The sequence below is a fragment of the Mirounga angustirostris genome, unplaced genomic scaffold (genome assembly GCF_029215605.1).
Source record: "Mirounga angustirostris isolate CCGP_5_RB_7025 unplaced genomic scaffold, mMirAng1.0.hap1 SCAF_14, whole genome shotgun sequence".
NCBI classification, from domain to species: Eukaryota; Metazoa; Chordata; class Mammalia; order Carnivora; family Phocidae; genus Mirounga; species Mirounga angustirostris.
Genome location: NW_026991722.1, coordinates 42,699,697 through 42,724,793, shown reverse-complemented (window position 1 = coordinate 42,724,793; position 25,097 = coordinate 42,699,697). Strand labels below are relative to the sequence as shown.

At 36.4% G+C, this 25,097-nt stretch overlaps 1 pseudogene; it reads right to left on the bottom strand.

Annotated features, from left to right (window-relative positions):
* Positions 1-1,705: 1,705 nt before the first annotated feature.
* Positions 1,706-25,097, bottom strand: part of LOC123841406 (U2 small nuclear ribonucleoprotein B''-like) — a 44,525-nt pseudogene continuing 21,133 nt past the window's right edge.

The following is a 25,097-nucleotide window of genomic DNA, read 5'->3' as shown; positions in this document are numbered from 1 at the left end:
CCTCCATACTATAAATCCCATTTTAAAAAATTTTGATTTAAGTATAGTTGACACACAGCGTTAACATTAGTTTCAGGTGTACAACATAGTGATCCAATGTCTCTATACATTATGCTCTGCTCAGCACAAGTGTAGCTCCCATCTGTCACCATACAACGCTATTACCATATCATTGACTATATTCCTTATGCTGTGCCTTTAGAAGTCGCATTTTTATATTACCATTTCTTGGCCTTTCTGTTTTAGATATTATTTAATAACTTCCTATTATGGAAGATCTATATTTGCTTCTCTTTGAGGTAAATACTTTCTCTCCCCTGATGTTCCTAATGTAGTTTATATATCACTCTTTTTTTGAATTAATTTTTAATGTTCATGAATTTATGACAATGCAAATATTATTCACAGCTAAGAGAAGTATTGTACTGTGATTACAAAGACTTTTCTTAGGCAATGTTTTATTTGTCCTGGAATTAATGACTGCCTTGATTTTTTATTTTCTCGGTTCCCTGTATAATTTATTAATCACCAACTCTTTGACCTTAATAATGACCTAGAAAATACATTGAAATACCTCAGTTGTTCTATCATGAACCTTAACTTCTTGGCAGTATCCCTCCTGGAAGTCACCACCCTCCAACTCCTGTCTGGACTGATTGTCCTCTACGACAACAGTTAATTTCCTTTGTGTATCTCTTGTATTGGATTCTGTGCTTTCTGTGCTGTCTATGTCTTCCTTAGTTTAATTATTTTAACTGTAGTCAATTAATTACTCTAACTGTAGTGAATTAATTATTTTAACTGTAGAAAATCTTCCAGTTACTTTTTACTGGTAATGGATCTAAGAGAGATTTTTTGAGGTCTTTATATATTAGAAAATGTCATTATTCGTCCTACACAATTGACTAGCAGATTGTAGGGAATTTTTTTTTAATTTTTAAAATTATTTTTATTATTTTTAATAATTTTTTCAAGGATTTTATTTATTTATTTGAGACTGAGAGATACAGAGAGAGAGAGAGAGTATGAGCAGGGGGAGAGGCAGAGGGAAAGGGAGAAGCAGACTCCCCACTGAGCAAAGACCCCAATGTGGGGCTCGATTCCAGGACCCTGGGATCATGACCTGAGCCAAATGCAGATGCTTAACCATCTGAGCCACCCAGGTGCCCCTGTATGGAAAATTCTAATTTGAGATCATTTTCCTTTACAGTTTTAAAGGCATTATGCCGTTGCTATAGGTAACAGTGATTTGGACATGAGCCTATGGGAATTCTGTATCCTGATCTTTTATTGGTTACCTGTTTCCCCTCTTTCTTTTCTTTCTTTTCTTTCTTTCTTTCTTTCTTTCTTTCTTTCTTTCTTTCTTTCTTTCTTTCTTTCTTTTTCTTCTTTCTTTCTTTCTTTTTCTTCTTTCTTTCTTTTTCTTCTTTCTTTCTTTCTTTCTTTCTTTCTTTCTTTCTTTCTTTCTTTCTTTCTTTCTTTCTTTCTTTCTTTCTTTCTTTTTGGAATACAAATTGAAGTTTATTGAACAAAATTAAGGCCTTCATATTTCATAGTTCATTAATGCAAAACAAATACTAGGTATTGTCTTAAATCATTCACAAAAATTTAACCTTCACTCTCCCTCACCCCCAACTAGTAAAATGGCCTGACCAAATGTTACCAAAACAAACACTGTAAATAACACCAAGTCCCATAAAGACCACTATCTCATATGCAATTTCTTGGCATAGGTGATCTTCATGGCATGGGATGGTGTGATTTTAAATCCTTGTAAAGCATCCCAGCAACTCCAGCCTGTCCGTCATTTTCAAATTCCATGAAAGCAATGTCACGCCTCCGGATACCAAACGTACTTCCTTGAAACCAGGAAGCTGATTAAACAGCATGGATCACATCATCTCATTAGTCTCTTCTGGGAAACTATTAAGGAATAAAATATAGTGTGGAAGGTAATCAGAGACCTGAGGATTTGTGTTGAATTTCCTTGGGCATTGACTGCATTTGGTGTTCCCTGACCAGGTTTTTTGTGTGAAGCTGTTGCAGAGAGTTCTACAGTTTTTGCGCTTTTCTTTTCCTTCTACTTAGTCAGCAAAAGTGCCACAGACTTTAGATATTATATCAGAATCTGTTTTTGCATTCTGGATTTCCATTCATTTATCATAAAATAGAAATCCTTCTAACTGTCTGAAGGCATTTGTGGGTGAGCCCAGTTCCTTAAAAATAACAAAGCCTTGCCCCCTCATCTTCATGGTCTTTAACACTACAATATCTACCACATGGCCAAATTGAAAAAACAGGGCATATAGGGAGCTCTTCAATTCTTCTTTTTTAATTTTGTCATTCATATTGTTGATATCAATCACATGATTTTGTCTGATATCCGTGTTCTGGATTAAAATCTTCAAATAGCCTGAGGCCCAGGCTGGTCCCGGAGAACTGAAATCCCCTCTTCACTTTCTTAAGGCCATTAAGATCTTTATTTTATTCTAGAGATTCTAAAATCAAGTTATACCGTCACCTAATTGTGAGTCTCTTTTCATTCATTTTGTTGCCTTCTTCGTGGAGACTTTTCATTCTGAGATTCCACATTCTTCAGCTTGGTGAGATTTCATGAATTAGTTCTGTGTCAATTTTCTCCCGCCCATTTTCTCTTTCTGTAACTCATGTTTTCTGAACTTCTGAACCCCAGGCTGATCCTTATTTATTTATTTTTTCTTAATTTTTTTTTCATCTTTTGTGTTTTTGCACTTTTTGGCAGATTTCCTCAATTTTGTCCTCTGCTCCTTAAAGTTCCAGCAAACCAATCCTAATTCATGTTTTCCTTATTTCTTTCCTTGACTCAGATCATTCCTCTTGGCTGACATTCCACCTTCCCACCCCTCCCCTTCTCAGTTCAATTTCCATAGTGGTGCCATATTGATCTTTCTAAAATTTAAGTCAAACTACGTCATTCAAAAAATGTGAAGACTTCTGGCTTTATCTCATATTAGCCTCGGGAGTATTCCTTGAGTGCAAGAACAAAGGACTAGTTAATATTTTCCAAACATCCATTAGCCAAGTTCTACTTTTTCGGTTTATCTGCTTCTCTTCTACCTCAATTCTTGATCCCTTCTTTAAGACTTATCTCAAATATCATTTCGGCATGAAAAAAAATATGAAATAATGATCTCTATCTCATCTGAACTTCCATATGCATTTAGTAAATGTGTACCTTATGATACTTATCATATTCTATCCCACAATTTAGTTATCAAAACACTTGTCTTATTCTTCTCTTTACTTTCCTCAGTAACGCTAGTTCCTTGTCTTTGTTTTCTCCATAATGCTTAGTAAAATGGTCAGTGATCAACACGTATTTACTGAATAGAATTGAAACTCAACCTATAAGGATAGTACACTAAATACCTATTTTGTTCTGAAGCATGAGAAAAAAATATGACTTCCAAATGAAGATATCTTATAGATCAACTATGCAACTCTATCATCTATAATTAAGAAATTTATGATCCAAAAAATTGACCCTCTAATTACAGGACACGTACCATCTAACAGCAGACTACAGGAACTGAAGCCTGCTTTCTCCCAGGATGATGTTCAATTGGGAAAGTAAACTGCTTTGACGCAGCTGAAAATGCAGAAATGGGATCTTAGCTGTGCTATAGCGTGCCCTCCCCTCCTTTTATTAATCACATATGATATAAATTCTTCTCAGTAAATCATGTTTAAAAGGCTATCAGCACACTGCTTAGTAAAGGGTGGTAATATAAAACCAAAGCACAGAATTATTTTCATCCAATTTCTTTCCAAATTAATAAAAATAGATAAGAAAGGCATTTCAAACTTAATCAAAAGAAAGAAGCACAATCTCTTGTCATAAGCTTAAAAGGTTTGGGCCACAATAAACACAAATGTTTGGTGAGGCCCCAGGGGATCGTAAATCTACTCCAATCTCCATTAGAAATGATAAATCTATAAAATCTAAGCAATTTTTACAATATTCCAATATTTGAAGAACAACATATGGTATGATATTCTCTGGTATAGGACTGGTGCACAATGTATCTGCCAGAGGAAGCTATGTTGTAATGAGAACAATTCAGATTATTAACACAAGATTTATATCATCTTAATTTTGTTTCATATATTTTCAAGAGCTTATTTTGTGAAACCATCCATCATCTCTTACGCATGTGAAGCTTAGTCACGTCAAGGGAAACAAGTTTGAATTTGTTTCCATTTCACCTACACCTTACAAGTCTCTAATGGTTAGAAATACAAAGACAAAAGAATCTTTTTACAAAACAAAATATGCAAATATATTAAAATGATTAGTTTTTAATATTTATATTTTTCAAGAATATCTGCAAAGCAGTGGAGTATAATGGTTAAAAAAACAGCATTTGGAATCATATACTTGGCTTCAAATCACAGTTGGCCATTAATTATTAACAAAGAAAGTTCAGGCCAGTTTAACAGCTTCTGTAGAATTCTGTTTCAGAAGAGCAATGACTTTCTAATAGTAATGTAAGAATGAGGTGAGATAATGTAGCAAAGTGGTTAAAACAGAAAGTAGAATGCAGTAGGTGCTCAATAAATAATGGTTGATTGTTATTTTCCCTGCTTAGAATTTCATTATAGTGAATAAAGATGTATACAGAAAAAAATAACTTATTTTTCAACACTGGACACATAAAATTGTCTTGACTAATTTGGCATATTCAAATAGAAATTACCTTATAATGTTGCAAATTTTTGTCCTATTAGTGTACTTTTTGTTGTGAGTTGCAGGGAGTTTGAGGTAGGAAATCCATTAGGAGCTGTTACTGAAGTCTTCCTGAGAGATAATGAGCTTCTGTTTAAGAAGGTGTATTTATGTTGTTAATTGTAAATGTTTTCAATTGGTTAATTTTAGATTTTGAAACATAATACACTTTCAGTGAGATAAACAGGAGCTGTGTTGAAGATGGATACCATTAAAAACTTCAAGAATTCCCATCTGAAATTGTTTATAAACTGTAATGTCAGCTTAACCGCAAACTGCATTTTTTAACTTGGGGATAATTTTGTATCTCAGTAATGTTTTGAACATTACATTATAATGAAGTTCTCACTGTATTACATTAAAGTCAAAGAATGGAAACTTTGAGAGCTTAGAAGTTTCACATTTTAAGCAGATGACAATATAGTTAATTTTGGAGGTTTATCATTTGCTAATACCACTGAGTTCAATGCAGATTTAACATCCGTTTATGTTAAGCATGTTTCTAAAGCTTCTTTTAAAATATATTTTTGTCCTTAGACATTTTCATATCTCAGATAATGAATATTTCTAGCTCCTCTAAAGTTATCTTGCTACACTATGAAACTTTCTATTCCAAATAAATTGAAATATATATGAAATAAAGGAGAGAATTGGACAGAAAACCCCAAATGACTGTGCATCAATGTGGACTTTTTAAAAAAATTAAGACTTTATTTATTTATCTTTTTTCAGCAAAATTGAGGAGAAGATGCAGAGGTTTTCCATATACACTGTGCCCTCGCACATGCATAGCCTGTCTCATTAGCAACGTCTAGCACCAGAGTGGTACCTATATCACCACTGCTGAACCTTCACTGACACATTGTTATCACCCAAAGTCTAGAGTTTACATTATAGTTCATGCTTGCTGTTGTATATTCTATAGAGTTTGACCAATGGATAAAAACATGCATCCATTTTTATAGTATTTTTACGGCCTAAAAATACTCTCTGCTTTCTCTACTCCTTTCCCCTGGCCCTCAACCCCTGGAAACCACTGATCTTTTTACTGCTTCCATAGTTTCGCCTTTTCCAGAATGTCCTATGTTGTGCTTATACCATATGAAGTCTTCCCAGGTTGTCTTCTTTCACTTAGTAACATGCAATTAAGAATCCTCCATGTCTTTTCATGGTTTGATAGCTCATTTCTTTTTAGCACTGTATGGGATGGTTATTTTTCAAAGTCAGATTTACCTTGTTAGTTTGAGTGACGTTAAAAGTTTTTTGTAATTTTAGGGGCAGAGCAAGATGGTGGAGGAGTAGGAGACCTGGATTTCATCTGGTCTCAGGAATTCAACTGGATAGGGATCAAACCATTCTGAACACCTATGAACTCAACAGGAGATTGAAGAAAAGAATAGCAACAACGCTCTGAACAGAAAAGCGACCACTTTCTGGAAGGTAGGACGTGCGGAGAAGTGAATCCGAGGCGATATTCGGGAGGATAGACGGCGGGGGAAGGGGCCTCCGATGGCCACTTCTGGCAAGTGATAGAGCCGTGGAGCACAAAATCGGAACTTTTAGAAGTCGGCTCTGCTGAGGGACGTCGCTCCAGTGGCTAAGCGGGGGGTGGAACCCTCGCTGGGACAGTGTGGTCTCAGGACCCTTGGGGTCACAGAAAGACCGGGGGTGCCTGAGTGCGGCAGAGCTCCTAGGTATCGGACTGGGGAAGCTGGCTGCAGAGACGGAGCCAAGGGGCATGCTCTCAGCTCGGGGTTGCCATAAACCATGATCCGCGGCACAGTCGGGCCACTGCTCCTCCAGCAGGGACCCGACAAGCGGCAGATCCGGGGAGACTCACCTTCTTCTCCCGGGAGGAGCAGCGTGGGAGCACACTGCAGGTATCTGCTGGGTTTGGAGACTCCACCCAGGGCTGGGTGCCAGAGATAGAAACGTGCAGTCACAGACCGGGTGAGCACGGAGTGCAGCCGGAGACCAGGGAGACGGGAGTGATTGACTGCCTTTCTCTGGGGGCGCACTGAGCAGCAGGGCCCCGAGTTCTCGGCTCCTTTGGGGAAGAGATTGGGAGGCTGCCATTTTCACTCTAGTCCTCCAAAGGTGCACAGAAAGCTTCCAGGGAACAAAAGCTCCAGAGAACAAACCTGAGCAGATTACTTAGCCCAGACCCGGCAAGCACAGGGCAATTCCGCCTCTGGCAGAGACATTTGGGCACCATGGCAACAGGCCACTCCCCCAGAAGAGCAGCGAGAACAGCCAGCCAAGACCAAGTTTACCCATCAATGAGAACGGCAGAACTCCAGTGCTAGGGGTATACTGCACATAGAATCCATGGCTTTGGGCGCTGGGTGGCTCAGTCGTTAAGCGTCTGCCTTCGGCTCAGGTCATGATCCCAGGGTCCTGGGATCGAGTCGCACATTGGGCTCCCTGCTCGGCAGGAAGCCTGATTCTCCCCCTCCCAGTCCCCCTGCTTGTGTTTCTGCTCTCGCTATCTCTCTCTCTGTCAAATAAATAAATAAAATCTTAAAAAAAAAAAAAAATCCATGGCTTTTTTACCATGATTCTTTAGTCTTTCAAAGTTAATTTTTTTAACTGTTTTTTTTTAAATTTTTCTTTTTCCCTTTTTCAACCAACATTTTATCAATCGCTTATTTATTTATTTATTTTATTTTAAAGATTTTAAATTTATTTATCTGAGAGAGAGAATGGGAGACAGAGAGCATGAGAGGGGGAGGATCAGAGGGAGAAGCAGACTTCCTGCCGATCAGGGAGCCCGATGCAGGACTCGATCCTGGGACTCCAGGATCACGACCTGAGCCAAAGGCAGTTGCTTAACCAACTGAGCCACCCAGGTGCCCCAATCCCTTTTTTAAAAAGAATTTATTTTTCATTTTTAGAGTCATATTCTATCCCTTCATAGTGGTTACCCTTATTTTTGGGATATATATGCAAGTTGTTCTCTCTTTAAAATTTTGAGATACAGTTTCTTCTAACAGATCAAAATATACCCTAAATCTCTAGTGTATGGCTTTGTTCTAGTCTCCTGCCTGATCACGTTCTCTCCCTTTTTTTTCTTTTTCTTTTTAAAATCCTCTCTTTTTTTTTTCAAACAACTTCTTATCTTATCAATTCCATTTATAAAATTTTTATAATTTTCATCTTTACAGTCATATTCCATCCCTTCATAGTATCAACCCTTATTTTTGTACATATTTAAGTTTTTCTTTCTCTAAAATTTTGGGAGGCACTTTCTTCCAACAGACCAAAATACACCCAAAATATAGTGTGTGGCACTGATCTATGTACCAGCCTGATCATATCTGATCATATTCTGTTTTTTTTTGTTTTGTTCTGTTTTTGTTTGTTTTTATCTTTTTCTTTTTCTTTTTTTCCTTTTTCTTTTTTCTTTCTTTCCCTTTCTCTTCCCTTGGCTTCAGGTCTTTTCTGATTTGTTTAGAGTATATTTTCTGGGGACATTGTTACCCTGTTACCATTTTGTTCTCTCATTCATCTGTTCTCCTCTGGAAAAAATAACAAGACGGAAAAAATCACCTCAACAAAGAGAACAAGAGGTAGTACCGACTGCCAGGGACCTACTCAATACGGACATTGGTATGATGTCAGACCTAGAGTTCAGATTCATGATTTTAAAGATACTAGCTGGGCTTGAAAAAAGCATGGAAGTTACTAGAGAAATGCTTTCTGGAGAAATAAAAGAACTAAAATCTAACCAAGTTGAAATCAAAAAGGTTATTAATGAGCTGCAATAAAAAATGGGGGCACTAACTGCTAGGATAAATGAGGCAGAAGAGAGAATCAGTGATATAGAAGACCAAATGATGGAAAATAAAAAAGCTGAGAAAAAGAGAGATAAACAACTACTGGATCACGAGGGCAGAATTCGAGAGATAAGCGATACCATAACACGAAACAACATTAGAATAATTGGGATCCCAGAAGAAGAAGAAAGAGAAAGGCAGGAGGTATAATGGAGCAAGTTATAGCAGAGAACTTCCCTAATTTGGGGAAGGAAACAAGCATCAAAATCCAGGAGGCACAGAGAACACCTTTCAAAATCAATAAAAATAGGTCAACACCCCAACCATCTAATAGTAAAATTTACAAGTCTCATAGACAAAGAGAAAATCCTGAAAGCAGCTCGGGAGAAGAGATCTGTAACCTACAATAGTAGAAACATTAGATTGGCAACAGACTTATCCACAGAGACCTGGCAGGCCAGAAGGGACTGGCATGATACGTTCAGAGCACTAAATGAGAAAAATATGCAGCCAGGAATACTATATCCAGCTAGACTGTCATTGAAAATAGAAGGAGAGAGAAAAAGCTTCCAGGACAAACAAAAACTAAAGGAATTTGCAAACATGAAACCAGCCCTACAAGAAATCTTGAAAGGGGTCTTCTAAGCAAAGAGAGAGCCTAAAAGCAACATAGACCAGAAAGGAACACAGATAATATACAGTAACAATCACCTTACAGGCAATACAATGGCATCAAATTCCTATCTTTCAATAGTTACCCTGAATGTAAATGGGCTAAATGCCCCAATCAAAAGACACAGGGTATCAGGTTGGATTAAAAAACAAGACCATCGATATGCTGTCTTCAAGAGACTCATTTTAGACCCAAAGACACCCCCAGATTGAAAGTGAGGGGGTGGAAAACTATTTACCATGCTAATGGACACCAAAAGAAAGCTGGAGTGGCAATCCTTATATCAGACAAATTAGATTTTAAACCAAAGACTGTAATAAGAGATGAGGAAGGACACTATATCCTACTTAAAGGGTCTATCTAACAAAAAGATCTAACAATTGTGAATATCTATGCCCCTAACATGGGAGCAGTCAATTATATAAGGCAATTAATAACAAAAGCAAAGAAACACATTGACAACAATACAATAAGAGTGGGGGACTTTAACACCCCCCTCACTGAAATGGACAAATCCATAAGGAAAAGATCAACAAGGAAATAAAGACTTTAAATGACACACTGGACCAAATGGACTTCACAGATATATTCAGAACATTCTATCCCAAAGCAACAGAATACACATTCTTCTCTAGTGCCCATGGAACATTCTCCCAAATAGATCACATCCTAGGTCACAAATCAGGTCTCAACTGGTACCAGAAGATTGGGATTATTCCCTGCATATTTTCAGACCACAATGCGTTGAAACTAGAATTCAATCACAAGAGGAAAGTTGGAAAGAACTCAAATACATGGAGGCTAAAGAGCATCCTACTAAAGAATAAATGGGTCAAGCAGGAAATTAAAGAAGAATTAAAAAAAATTCATGGAAACCAATGAAAATGAAAACACAACTGTTCAAAATCTTTGGGATGCAGCAAAGGCAGTCCTAAGAGGAAAGTATATAGCAATACAAGCCTTTCTCAAGAAACAAGAAAGGTCTCAAGTACACAACCTAACCTAACACCTAAGGGAGCTAGAGAAAAAACAGCAAATAAAGCCTAAACCCAGCAGGAGAAGAGAAATAATAAAGATCAGAGCAGAAATCAATGAAATAGAAACCAAAAGAACAGTAGAAAAGATCGATGAAACTAGGAGCTGGTTCTTTGAAAGAATTAACAAGATTGATAAACCCCTGGGCAGACTATTAAAAAGAAAAGAGAAATGACCTAAATCAACAAAAACATGAATGAAAGAGGAGAGATCACAACCAACAGCAAAGAAATAGAAACAATTATAAGAACATATTATGAGCAACTCTATGCCAGCAAATTAGATAATCTGGAAGAAATGGATGCATGCCTAGAGATGTATCAACTATCAAAACTGAACCAGGAAGAAATAGAAAACCTGAACAGACCTATAACCACTAAGGAAATTGAGGCAGTCATCAAAAATCTCCCAAAAAACAAGAGCCCAGGGCCAGATGGCTTCCCAGGGGAATTCTACCAAACATTTCAAGAAGAATTAATTCCCATTCTTCTGAAACTGTTCCAAAAAATAGAAATGGAAAGAAAACTTCCAAACTTGTTTTCTGAGGCCACCATTACCTTGATCCCAAAACCAGACAAAGACCCCATCAAAAAGGAGAATTATAGACCAATATCCTTGATGAATATGGGTGCAAAAATTCTCACCAAAATACTAGCCAATAGGATCCAACAGTACATTAAAAGGATTATTCACCACGACCAAGTGGGATTTATCCCTGGGCTGCAAGGTTGGTTCAACATCCACAAATCATTCAACGTGATACAATACATTAACAAAAGAAAGAACAAGAATCATATGATCCTCTCAATAGATGCAGAAAAAGCTTTTGACAAAGTACAGCATCTTTTCTTGATCTAACTCTTCAGAGTATAGGAATAGAGGGTACCTACCTCAATATCATAAAAGCCATCTATGAAAAACCTACAGCGAATATCATTCTCAATGGGGAAAAACTGAGAGCTTTCCCCCTAAGGTCAGGAACGCAGCAGGGATGTCCACTATCACCACTGCTATTCAACATAGTATTAGAAGTCCTAGCCACAGGAATCAGACAACAAAAAGAAATCAAAGGCATCCAAATCGGCAAAGAAGAAGTCAAACTCTCACTCTTTGCAGATGATATGATACTTTATGTGGAAAACCCCAAAGACTCCACCCCAAAACTGCTAGAACTCATACAGGAACTCAGTAAAGTGGCAGAATATAAAATCAATGCACAGGAATCAGTGGCATTCCTATACACCAACAACAAGACAGAAGAAAGAGAAATTAAGGAGTTGATTCCATTTACAATTGCACCCAAAACCATAAGATATCTAGCAATAAACCTAACCAAAGAGGCAAAGGATCTGTACTCAGAAAACTATAAAATACTCATGAAAGAAATTGAGGAAGACACAAAGAAATGGAAAAACGTTCCATGCTCATGGATTGGAAGAACAAATATTGTGAAGATGTCAATGCTACCTAGAGCAATCTACACATTCAATGCAATCCCCATCAAAATACCATCCACTTTTTTCAAAGAAATGGAACAAATCATCCTAAAATTTGTATGGAACCAGAAAAGACCCCGCATAGCCAGAGGAATGTTGAAAAAGAAAAGCCAAGCTGGCAGCATCACAATTCCAGACTTGCAGCTCTATTACAAAGCTGTCATCATCAAGACAGTATGGTACTGGCACAAAAACAGACACATAGATCAATGGAACAGAATAGAGAGCCCAGAAATGGACCCTCAACTCTATGGTCAACTCATCTTCGACAAAGCAGGAAAGAATGTCCAATGGAAAAAAGACAGTCTCTTCAACAAATGGTGTTGGGAAAATTGGACAGCCACATGTAGAAGAATGAAACTGGATCATTTCCTTACACCACACACAAAAATAGACTCCAAATGGTTGAAAGACCTCAATGTGAGACAGGATTCCATCAAAATCCTAAAGGAGAACACAGGCAGCAACCTCTTTGACCCCAGCCACAGCAACTTCTGCCTAGAAACATCCCCAAAGGCAAGGGAAGCAAGGGCAAAAATGAACTATTGGGACTTCATCAAGATAAAAAGCTTTTGCACAGCAAATGGAACAGTCAACAAAACCAAAAGACAACCGACAGAATGGGAGAAGATACTTGCAAATGACATATCAGTTAAAGGGCTAGTATCCAAAATCTATAAAGAACTCATCAAACTCAACACCCAAAGAACAAAGAATCCAATCAAGAAATGGGCAGAAGACATGAACAGTCATTTTTCCAAAGAAGACATCCAAACGGCCAACAAACACATGAAAAAGTGCTCAACATCGCTCGGCATCAGGGAAATCCAAATCAAAACCTCAATGAGATACCACCTCACACCAGTCAGAATGGCTAAAATTAACAAGTCAGAAAATGACAGATGTTGGCGGGGATGTGAAGAAAGGGGAACCCTCCTACACTGTTGGTGGGAATGCAAGCTGGTATAACCACTCTGGAAAACAGTATGGACGTTCCTCAAAAAGTTGAAAATAGAGCTACCCTACGATCCAGCAATTTCACTACTGGGTATTTACCCCAAAGACACAAAAGTAGGGATCCGAAAGGGTATGTGCAACCCGATGTTTATAGCAGCAATGTCCACAATAACCAAACTGTGGAAAGCACCAATGTCCATCGACAGATGAATAGATAAAGAAGATGTGATATATATACACAATGGAATATTATGCAGCCATCAAAAGGAATGAGATCTTGTCATTTGCAACAACATGGACGGAACTGGAGGGTGTTATGCGGAGCCAAATAAGTCAATCAGAGAAAGACATGTATCATATGATCTCACTGATAGGAGGAATTCTTAATCTCAGGAAACTGATGATTGCTGGAGTGGGGGAGGTGGGAGGGATGGGTTGGCTGGGTGATAGACATTGAGGAGGGTATGTGCTATGGTGAGCTCTGTAAATTTTGCAAGACTGTTGAATCACAGATCTGTACCTCTGAAACAAATAATGCAATATATGTTAAGGAAAAAAAAAAAGAAAATAGCAGGAGGGGAAGAATGAAGGGGGGGATAACGGAGGGGGAGATGAACCATGAGAGACATTGGACTCTGAAAAACAAACTGAGGGTTCTAGAGGGGAGGGGGATGGAAGGATGGGTTAACTTGGTGATGGGTATCAAAGAGGGCATGTTCTGCCTGGAGCACTGGGTGTTATGCACAAAGAATGAATCATGGAACACTACATCAAAAACTAATGATGTAATGTATGGTGATTAACATAAAATAAAAAAATTTAAAAAAAGTGTTTATAATTTTAAATAAGATATTTTAATATTTCATAAATATTTCTTAAAATGTACTGGGTAGGAGAATTTATACTGTAGTATAGATTTATTTTTTAAAATAATTCATGAAATGAATAAAACATAAAGAAAAAGATCAAGATTTGATGACTTCTTCATTTAATCAACTTTTAGATGACTGATGTGTTCTAAATTAGTATAAATTATTAAAAAATCCCTCAACTGAAAATGTTAATTTTTAAAGATTTTATTTATTTATTTATTTATTTTTTATTGTTTAAAATTTTATTATGTTATGTTAATCACCACACATTACATCATTAGTTTTTGATGTAGTGTTCCATGATTCATTGTTTGCATATAACACCCAGTGCTCCATGCAGTACGTGCCCTCTTTAATACCCATCACCAAGCTAACCCATCCCCCCACCCCTCCCCTCTAGAACCCTCAGTTTGTTTCTCAGAGTCCACAGTCATGGTTCGTCTTGATAGAGAGAGAGTGTGATCCAGGGGAGGAGCAGAAGGAGAGGGAGAAGCAGACTCCGCCCTGAGTGTGGAGTCCAATGCAGGACTTGATCCCATGACCCTGAGATCATGACCCCAGCTGAAATCAAGAGTCTGACACCCAACCAAATGAGCCACCCAGGCGCCCCTGTAAATGTTAATTTAAAAAAAAACCAGATACAGTAAAATGTTTTCATTTGCCACGTAAACATTACTTTTGGAGGAGAGAAACTAAAGTTTTATTTTGTTTTTTTCTTGATAATCATGGGTATAGGTATACTGCAATTTAAACACTAGCAGAAGAGTCAAACTAGAGAAGAAGAAATGCCAACCAAATAGACAAAATGGCCCTCTTGAGCCTTATAAAACAATTCTATATTTTAGATAATTGTTCATGTGAATGAAGGGTGGCAGAACATGCCATCCTCAAAATATGTCTCTTTGGTATGAGGATTATTTTGAGCCGATTATTTTGAGAAAGATTTCACAGAAGGATCTCTGAGAATAGAGTTGAAATTGCTTGTAAGGGAAATTTCCATTTATAAAGGAAATCCCCATTAGTAAGGATGTCTCCTTCTGTGTATCAGGCAGAAAGGGATGACTAAATCACAAGAAATTCTTATCAGTGGAGAAGACACCAACTTGAAATCTGCATGATGAACTTTAGTCTTGTTTACTATATTTTTCCTGGTTACCTCCCCGCAACTGGTCTCCCCCACACTCTTCTCTCTTTTGCTGAAGACAATATTTAAGGCTGAATTCTAAGATACCTCTGACCATTTTCATTTTCCCCTCAGTATTTCCCATGAATACATGAAATATACATGTTAATAAAATTCTGTTTTTCTCTTGTCAATCTGTCTTTTGTTATAAGGTTCCCAGCTGAGAAATTAAAGGGATAGAGGGAAATTATTTTTCCTCCACTACAGTTTCACGACTTCCATTGAAACCATCTTGAAATGAACTATTCTCCAACCAAATAAATAAAATTAAATATCTCCTGTAAACCAATGACATGGTTTTGTAAAAAAAATAAAGAATGGACTACATATAAATATTTGATTTTATTTATTAAATATTGCTAGGGAAAAATATCTTACTATTTTAAAACTAACAGAATTATCATTAACAGATGGTTTTCAAAACCCAAAATACTTTATGTCTAAAACTTCATGTGACAAGTCAATTAATTTGGTTTTCTAGGTGAGAGTATGATATTTGAAGCTAGTTCATCTTGGTGGATATGGTGGAAATCATATTTCTGAGCATCAGATAAACTGAGAGTCTTTCGACATTTTTGAGTGTCTCTTTGGATTACTGATCACTCCTGTTTTGTAAGCTTTGCAGGGAAAAATAATCTTGGCCATACTTTATGATATAAAATGCTGGGAATTTAGGACTATATATATTCAGATGTTGAAACAAGTCCGAAGTTACTTCCTAAAGAAAAGTCTATATTTGCGTGTAGTCACCTGTGGCAAAAGTGCTAATCCAATATTCTTTGCCCCCTTCATTTCAATAAGAACCTCAATTTCTAAGTGGGCATTTTGCCCACCAGCTGAAATATTTTATTTCTCAAGATCTCTTGAGGATAAATATAGCCAATGACCAGGTTTTGGCCAATGAGATGTAATTGGAAGCATTGTGTGCAACTTCTAAAATATCTAATTCTTAGATCCCTTTATTTTTCTTTTTACTGACTAAAATGCAACATTTACACCTGAAAAATGGGCACTAATCTTGAACCATGAGACAGTACACTAAAGGTGTTTAGAACAGCAGAAGGAGCCCAGGACCCTGATGAACACCACAACTGGACTGTCTACTAGGAATTTCTTTTATCTAAAAGAGAAATAAACTACTACCTTATTTTATTAACTGTTAGTTGTTGTCTCTGCATGCAGGTGAACTTAACACTTACTGAGACTATACTATTTCTGCTCTAGATTTCTATTGAGGCTAGGGGGAAAAAGTCTCTGCTAGTGTATGTATGTATATGAAAACTATAAATCTTAATGAAAGATAAAAAAGACTTACATTAAAAAGGCATATACAGACTTCTCTATCTGCAAATGTTTTAATAGATATTTTTAAACCTGACTGTTTCATTCCTCAAGCTATCTTCTGATGCCTGACATAAACCCAGCTGAATCTTCCAGATTCATATTCCACAAACATTTGTCAAGTGCCCAGTATGCATTAGGCACATTCTGATTCTTTAATCATATGTATTCCTCACAATGACCCTGCAGGATATGTGGTATTTTTACAATTTTACCATGAATAAGAAACTCAAAAGGAATATAACGCATCTTCAATGTTCCTGCTGGTGAGCGGTGGAGCTCCTTGGGTCAGGTTAGAATGCATTTCCTCGACAACACTCAGAGAAGCGGTCATCCAGCTTTCCTTGAGCTTTCAGAAATGGACATGGATATCACATGAGGCAAATCATTTCATTCATAGAGATCATTTTCTTAAAAAAATATCTTCTACATATTTTATTGTAGAAAACCAGTCTATAACTTCCAACCACAAACTTATTTTACTCTTTGGGGTCATATAAAGCACATAATCCCAGCTTCTGACTAAATCATTTCAAATATGTGAGGTCAACTCCCATGTCCCCTTGTAAACTTTTCTGCCTGAGTGTAACATCTTTAGTGTTTCACCATTCAACATGTCACATGGCTTGATTTGCTCACACTTCTAGTTTTGGTGATATAGACTAAAAGCATATTAGTTTCATTGTTGTTGGCTAGATTGTTTATTGGATCAGTTAACATTTAACTTCTTATAAGTATATTTCCCTATAGTTTCCATTACTTAAAATGTAATTAGATTTAACCCAAAAGAACAGCAAAGACAATAAATACAACTCTTTGTAAAAGGTGGTTTAATGAACCCTGTCATGTCAAATATAACACTTGGGAAAATAATGTGTCTGTAGGTAATTTTATTTCAAAGACTAGATCTATAATTATAATTTGAGTATGATAGAACTCATTGACTAAGTGAATCTGTTTTTCCTGCTTGAAGCTCTGCTTGGTTACCTTTCACTTGCCAAGTATCTTTGCTCAGAATGACCAGTGCAAAATAACTGACTTCCCCACTGTTGGCCAACTCTGTGCTGTTGTGTTATATTATGTGAACCTCTGTTTCAGTGCATCCTTTCCTCACAGAATTTTAGATTACCCTGAACTCTTTCTAAACTGTGGTTTGGTATATAGGTCTCCCATCCAAGTACTAACGATGCCCAATCCTCCTTAGCTTCTGAGATCAGATGAGATTGAGCGCATTCAGGATGGTATGGCCATAGACTGGTTTGGCGTATGGGAACCACCAGCTATCTCCAGTCTCCTATGGAATCAAGTGCAACATAAGTAAATACATAAATAAATACATAAAGGACTATCTGATGACACTCAACTGCGCAGCTGTGTCAATCCAGCCTTGCACATTTATGCTGGAATCCATCTGATGACTTCATTTCCCTGATCACCAACGTGCATCTTATTCATGTATCAAACACAGCTCAGGATCAGCTTCTTCTAAGAGGCTATCCCTCTTCTTGCTCTGGCTTCCAATAACAACTTCCAGCTCTGGATTCTATAACCCTGGTGTTTAGAACCATGTAACTGTCTGTAGTTTATGATACTCTATTTTGTATGATTATCTGTTTCTTATTTTATCGAGTTGCTAGATCCAGACATTTGGGAATGTTTCTGGACTCATCACGCTCCCTGTCATCCTCACCCTCTTCTTTTCTCTCCTCAGGCAGTCATTCACTAAGTCCTGTGAAGATTCTACCTCAATCTACTCTGATGTGCATGTCCTTTGTTTGTGTCTCATTATTTCAATGGTGTCCTTGCTTTCACTCCCCTCTCTTATGTGTTTACTTTGCAAACTGCCAGCAAAGTTAAATTTCTAGAATGAAAATCTGATCACATCTCTTCTCTGCTTGAAGTCTTGCATAGATGCTCCTATCTGTTACCACAAACATCCAAATACCTGTTATTCTGATACTCATTTCTCACAGTACCTATGTACCCTGACCTCTCCTGTAGCTTTCTACTTACATTCCTTGCTCCGGTACCTCCATGGGGACTGGAAAAAGTATTTGGAAGGCAGAATCATTACAGGGGATGTATAAAATATATTACATTTTTATCTCATTTAATCTTTGCTCAACTTTAAAAGGGAAATATAATCATTATCCCCATTTTAAAAGGAAAAAAAATACAGAGGCTTTGAGAAACTACATAGCTGTCCAAGGTTGCAGAAAGATTAAGTGGATGAGGCTATAATGAAAGTCAAATCTTTTTTCTCTTAAGCTTACACTTTTATCCCCTTGGCCTTTGTGTTTTCCATGGACTACTTTCTTTGCTCAGAATTTCTTCTTCTCTTCATCTTATCTCTCTAATCAACTACAATTACTCTTCCCAGCTCAGCTAAAATATCATCTTCTTGTAAAGCTTTCCCAAGAAGCTCTCCTTCCTACCTTAGCAGAGTTGAGGGCGCCCAACTTTGGGCTCTAAAATACCTTACATCTACTGTATTATATTGTATTATAATGATTTACCCAGCCATCTGGTCTTCCTTACCAGATTTAATGAGTGTTGCATCTCCCTGTATTGTTTTGTTTTCTTCATAAAACTTGCCAATATCTGCACCCAGAAACAGTCTGTGGTTAGTTTATCCACTAATGCTACATAATTTGACTTAGAAGTAGTCCAAGAATCTAGAAGTGGTATGCATAAATGTTACTCAGTCAGACTGACCTTTAACATTAAACATTGCTCCAAGCAGTGATTTTCATCTGTGAAGTTAAACTCTCTCGTTGGAGGAAATAGAAGAATATCAGAATATTAGCAATATGTGCAGTTTGGACAATTTATTAGTATGATAGGTATTTGGGGAAAGTACTATTTTCTGAATACTAGTTAGAGAATACTAGTTAGAGAATATAAATGGTAAACATGTAGTTTTAAGCTGGGGAAGATCTGATATGTTGATGATCAACCTATCTGTATTATAATGGAACTAATGGAACTAAACATATTGAAGGGGGTGTGGCTGTAGAAAAGTAAGAAAGAACACCATAAAGCTCAGATCTTTTTGGCCGTATATTAAGGTCCCATAAAACAGGACTGATTAACAAAATTACCAACTATTCCTATGAAAAAAGCCACCAAGAATATCAAGAATCTGGTCCTAAAGAATAAAATTAATTTGATAATATAATATTTGGATTGAATTAAATAATTCCCACTTGCCCTGACCTATATACTGACACGAATGTCATGAATTTGGAGTTTATTATTCAGGAAACATCCATAGAAACAAATCTTAACCTAGCAGTTTAAAAAAATGATTACCAGCAATTTAGGGGAAATATGTCATCTTTCACCCTCTTATATGGAAACTGGTATATGGTAATGAATAAGAAAGATCCTTTTGTTAGCTCACCAATCACGCTTTCTCACGCGGTCTTTAAAATGCTTTCAAACATCTTTTAGTATTGTTTTACGGTTTGATCAAGAAAGCCATCATCTGTACTAGTATAATCATTTCTTCCCATCTGACCAGAGGATAAGCTCAATGTTCTTTGGGGATGGCATCTTTTGATTTTATTCTTTCTGAAAACCAGTATGTAAAAGCAAACAAACAAAAAAGAACTTTTCTAAAACTCAGCACTTTCAGACTATACAAAAGCCACCCTGAGTCTGGGTTGAGATTTACTTTTATAACACTGGTTATTAGATTTCTTAGCATACTGAATTTTCCTTCTGGTTTTAAAGGCACACTGTGAATATGATGAACCATGGGCTATGGACATATTAAAGCTCTTTTAGATAAAATACCACTCCAATTCCTTTTCTGAATTGGCTTTTCACAGCATTCTTTGTTTGATTATTTTTTGTTCTTATATATCTTCCCTTCCTAGAGCATATTTCGCAAAGTTTATGCAGTCTCTCCTAATACCTATAAGGGTCACATTTATATTTTCCTTAGTATTCCCCACAGCCTCATATTTATAGATAAGTGCTTCATAATGCAGTTTATATGATGATGGGGAGGATAGATGTGACCCTGGATTTTGTTTTTGTCCAGTCTCTAAACTCTAGGATGCATTGTCTACAGAAATATTCATTTCCCCTCCAACTACTCAAACCAAGGATAATGATTAGCTGAAAAGGAATTTCCACCCTTGTAAATTATAGTTTTACATAATTAGTGACATCACATAACAAGATAAATTTAAATTTAGAAAATCATTATTTGGTAAATGAATGCTTGTCGGTTGCTCTCACGGCAAATTAATCTTCAAGCATCTGAGGAAAGCTTAAAGGAACAGAGAGTAGAACCATTGACACCATTGTTGTACAGAGTCTCTTCCCTCTCAAACAGGTGATCCTGCCCATCAAAGTGTTTTGTTTCGCATAGGTTTGAAAATATCCTGATTCTGGGGAAAACATGCACATTTTGGAAGCTGCTGAAAATCAGAAGTGAGCAGCAATTGCTTTGTTTAGAAATTCCAACTTTATTTTAATTCATTATTTTTAAGATCTTATTTATTTGAGAGGCAGAAACAGAGAAAAAGTGAGCATGAGCTGGGTGGGGGTGAGCAGAGAGACAAGCAGACTCCTCTCAGAGTGGGGAGCCCAACGTGGGGTTTGATCACAGGGCCCCGAGATCATGACCTGAAGCGAAGGTAGACACCTAACTGACTGAGCCACCCAGGCACCCCTAGAAATTCCAATTTTAATAGGAGTAAGATTTACATATGGCATGAGCTTTTTATAATTAACTGGAGTAAGACATCCAGGTTTCTGATTTTATCTATGCTATTCAGGATGTAGAAATAGAATGTACCAAAGTCTACAAGAGACTGCTTAGACCAGAACCCACTTAGGTGCAAGAGAATAAATGTCAGTTACTTTTTGTCAGTATCATGTAACTGCCTGTACTAGACGTGATAGTCAATATCCGTGGTGTCCAGTAGGACCCCCTGGTTGCCTTGCCACAATGCCCCATTCAGACAGACTGCCTAAGTTATTCTTTGATCAAGGATCACTATTTTTTTTTTTTAAGATTTTTTTTTTTTTTTTTTTTTTTATTCATGAGAGACAGAGTGAGAGAGAAAGGCAGAGGGAGAAGCAGGCTCCCAAGGAGCAGGGAGCCCGATGCGGGACTCGATCCCAGGACCCTGAGATCATGACCTGAGCCGAAGGCAGACGCTTAACCATCTGAGCCACCCAGGCGCCCAATCAAGGATCACTATTAATTAACCTGATTTGACCCCTTAGGATCCCACTTGTAAAATAGCTTAGTATAATAATTCTGTACTCGGAAGTTCTGATCTCTGAAATAGTAATAAATAATTCTGATCTCTAAAACTGTATTAATTCACTAAGCAAACAGAATGCATTCTTCCATAATTCTGACTAGGGAATTCAAGATGGATTGGCCCATTTGGGAACAAGGACTAAAACTTCAGATGGAAGATAGATGCACAATTAGAGAGAACAAGATGGTGAGAATAGGGGATCCTAGAACTGCCTATGTGTTCATGGCTCTCTGCACCTTATGTATCTTTGCAATAATATAATTTTTCTCATTGTAAATGGCATGACTCTCATTTCCATGAAACTGACATATCATATGGAGAATATCATGAGCAATGATGGCGTGATGAACACTAAAGTGATTTGAACAAATATTCTCATTTGTCACCTTAGACTGAAAGATAAGTGCCAGATTATAAATGCTTGTCTGGTGTGCACTGTTTTACAGTTATTATCTGGAAGTGTTCTTCTCTCCTTTTTGTCATAAATTACTTAGCTCTCTCCTTTTAACTTCTTGACATGCATTTCCCCTGAGTTCTGATCACTCGGGGCTGTTTTTCTGTGTCGTGTCCCCTGTGTGGACAAGGGCAATTCCTTTAATGTTTCTGAGCCTCTACAGAATGGAAGCCATGCTGTCTCCTATGAAACATTTTTGTGAGGATTAGAGATAGCATATGTAACAACATTACTCTGCTGCATAGAGGCAGGGACACATATGAGAAACAGAAACATTCATAATGGGTAACTTGAAAGAAAATTTCTGATCCTAGAAGATTGGTAGTAATAATTCTTGCCTATATTCTTCTCCTTTGAAATTTATGACTCAGTCACCTTTTCCCAAATATTCTTATATTAAATAGCTATTGCTGCATAATAAACAACTGTAAAAGTCTCAGTGGTATACGGAACAAAATTTCTCACTCACAGGTCTGCAGGTTCGCTGTGGTTCAGCAGATCTGGTTGAGGCCTGACTGCTTGGTATTTGGGCTATGCGATAGATTTAGGTCTGCTCTAAATGTCTCTCACAATTCTGGGACCAGCAAGCATCTGAGCATATTCTTTTTTACAGGGATGGCAAAAATGCAAGGATACAGACTCAAACATGCAAAGTCATTTCAATCTTGCTAATATTTATTGGCTAAAACAAGTCTCATGGCCTAACCTTAAGGCAAGAAGCGGGGGAGTATGAAGGTGGGGTGGGTAGGTGAAATAAGTATTTTCTTAATAGTGATCTAGTTTACTACTAGTTGTCATCGATCTAGGGATGAATTTAAAAGCTTTCAAATATTTTATTTTTAAATATGCATTATATATACATATATATATTTTATATATATAAATATTTATATATGTATATATAAAATATACATATATAAATATATATGTATAAATATTTATATATGTATTATATAAAATATACACTGAGAAGTTAATGAACTCCAACTTATCAACATCCCTGAGGATAGGTCATTGGATGGGGAAAACTTGATGAAAAGAAATTTCAGCATGTATGATAACCTTACTTCAAATTCTGTCTTAGTCCTGAAATTATAGAGGCTGCAATAAGATAGTTCTGCATCTGCTTTTAGAGCTCTGTGTGTAATGGTTCCTAGTTTTGCCTAAAGAAAGCTTATAGGAGTTTTGTCTGGTGGAGGGATTTTATTTTATTTATTTATTTTTTTTATTTTTTAAAGATTTTATTTATTTATTCATGAGAAATAGAGAGAGAGAGGCAGAGGCAGGGGGAGAAGCAGGCTCCCTGCGGAGCAGGGAGCCCGATGCGGGACTCGATCCCAGGACCCTGGGATCATGACCTGAGCTGAAGGCAGACGCCTAACCGACTGAGCCACCCAGGCGTCCCTGGTGGAGGGATTTTAAATTATGTTCATAACTTACTTAATTTTGCTGATGTTTCTGCTATTAGTATCATATGCATGTTTTATATATTGTGTGTATTATACATACATGTTATATATATTCAGTCTGAGTAATAAGAATTGGCACAAAATAATTTAAGGTATTGCTCATAAAAACATAATATGTAATATTAACATAATATTTAATTCAAATTTATGATTCCTTTCCATCTTCCATCATTAATCATTTTTTTTTTGTCATCCCAGTTAAAGAACATTTTTAAAAGAATAATATTTCAGGGTAGAAAAGGCAAAATATATTGAGAATTAAAACCATTTTTTGACCTAAGATTTGGTAAAAATCATCATGTAAGTCTATTTTTTCTTATAGTTGTCATTTTGTGAAATATACAATTAGTACTGAAGGAGGTGGAAATTATAGCAAACAAAATAGCAAAGTGAAATAAGATTATTTTAGGAACTCATATTTCAATGAAAATAGTAAATATAGTAAAAGAAAATAAATCTGGCATGATTTATTTTCTTCAAATACGGTATTTCAAAACCCGTGAGAAGATTCTTATAGGAAAAAGAAAAGAACAGATGAAGTTGTTTACATATTCACTTCTTTATATATTATTTTGAAAGACTTGGTAAGGAAGTAAAGTTTATGATATTAAAAACCGGGGATAGTCTGAAAATAACTCATTATTTTATTCCATTGAAAATCAGAGTGCTACTTTGAAATGCACTCTATTCTTTTATGGAAATGAATACAATCTGTGAAATCATAGCTATGTTTGGAAGAGGAATGTTTTTTCAAGCTCTCTGAGGTTTCAGTGTAAAAGAGAAATCAGAATCTAAGCATCTTCAGAAGTTTTTTCTATTCATTAAAATGAAAAACTGTGACAAGGATCTAGCCTGAATCAGATAGGTTAAGAAACTATAATTCTAATCCAGAAAACCATAAACATTTTATATTACTGGCCATTTGACTAAAGCTTCACAGCAGATAAAAGAAAAATAGTGCTTCTAGAGATAAAAAGTAAATCAATCACACATGGAATATTATCTATTTCTTATTTTGTCTTTGTTGTGATTTATCTCTTATAATTGCAACATATGAAGTAAAAAATACATTGTAAAACTGGCTTCTAAAGAATTTTCTCAGAAACTTGTATGCTGAGAGCAATGTATGAGTTATTGTTATGACATATTTTAAGTTTTCACTAAGATAAACAAAGGATGCCAAAAAAACAGTCCAAGCAATGTTGTTACATGCTGCTATAAATATTCACTATTAAATATGAATATATATTCATGTTTACATTATATATGTGTGTGTGCATGCATATACTTTTAATATATGCTATCAAAACAGAATTCTTAAAATAAAGCTATCAGCTTGTTTGAATGGAATACTATCTCATAAGGTATTTTCAAGATACCCTATTAACACTGCAAAACCAATTTTTAAGCATTTTTTATTTCCTGATACTCTAGAGATCCAAACATGGTCTAATTGAAATTTGCTATAATGATAATGCCAGGAATTAAGATGCGTGGCCAAAATGTTATAACTTTGGACAAATCATTGAAATGATTACAGCTTTACTTATCCCCCTTCATAACTGATCCATTTACAGGTAAAAGCAGTTTTGATATTGGATGGTGGGTAAACTGAAAGATCATTTTTCCCCATACAGTTCTTCTTCGTCTCTCTTTAAGTTAGCAGATCATTTCATTCGTAGCACTTACAATCTATAAGATTTGTGTGTTTACTTACTGTTGTTTCTCTTTCCCAACTATATCTGTACTCCTAATATCAGACACATGCTAGACAGTCAAGAAATATTTGTG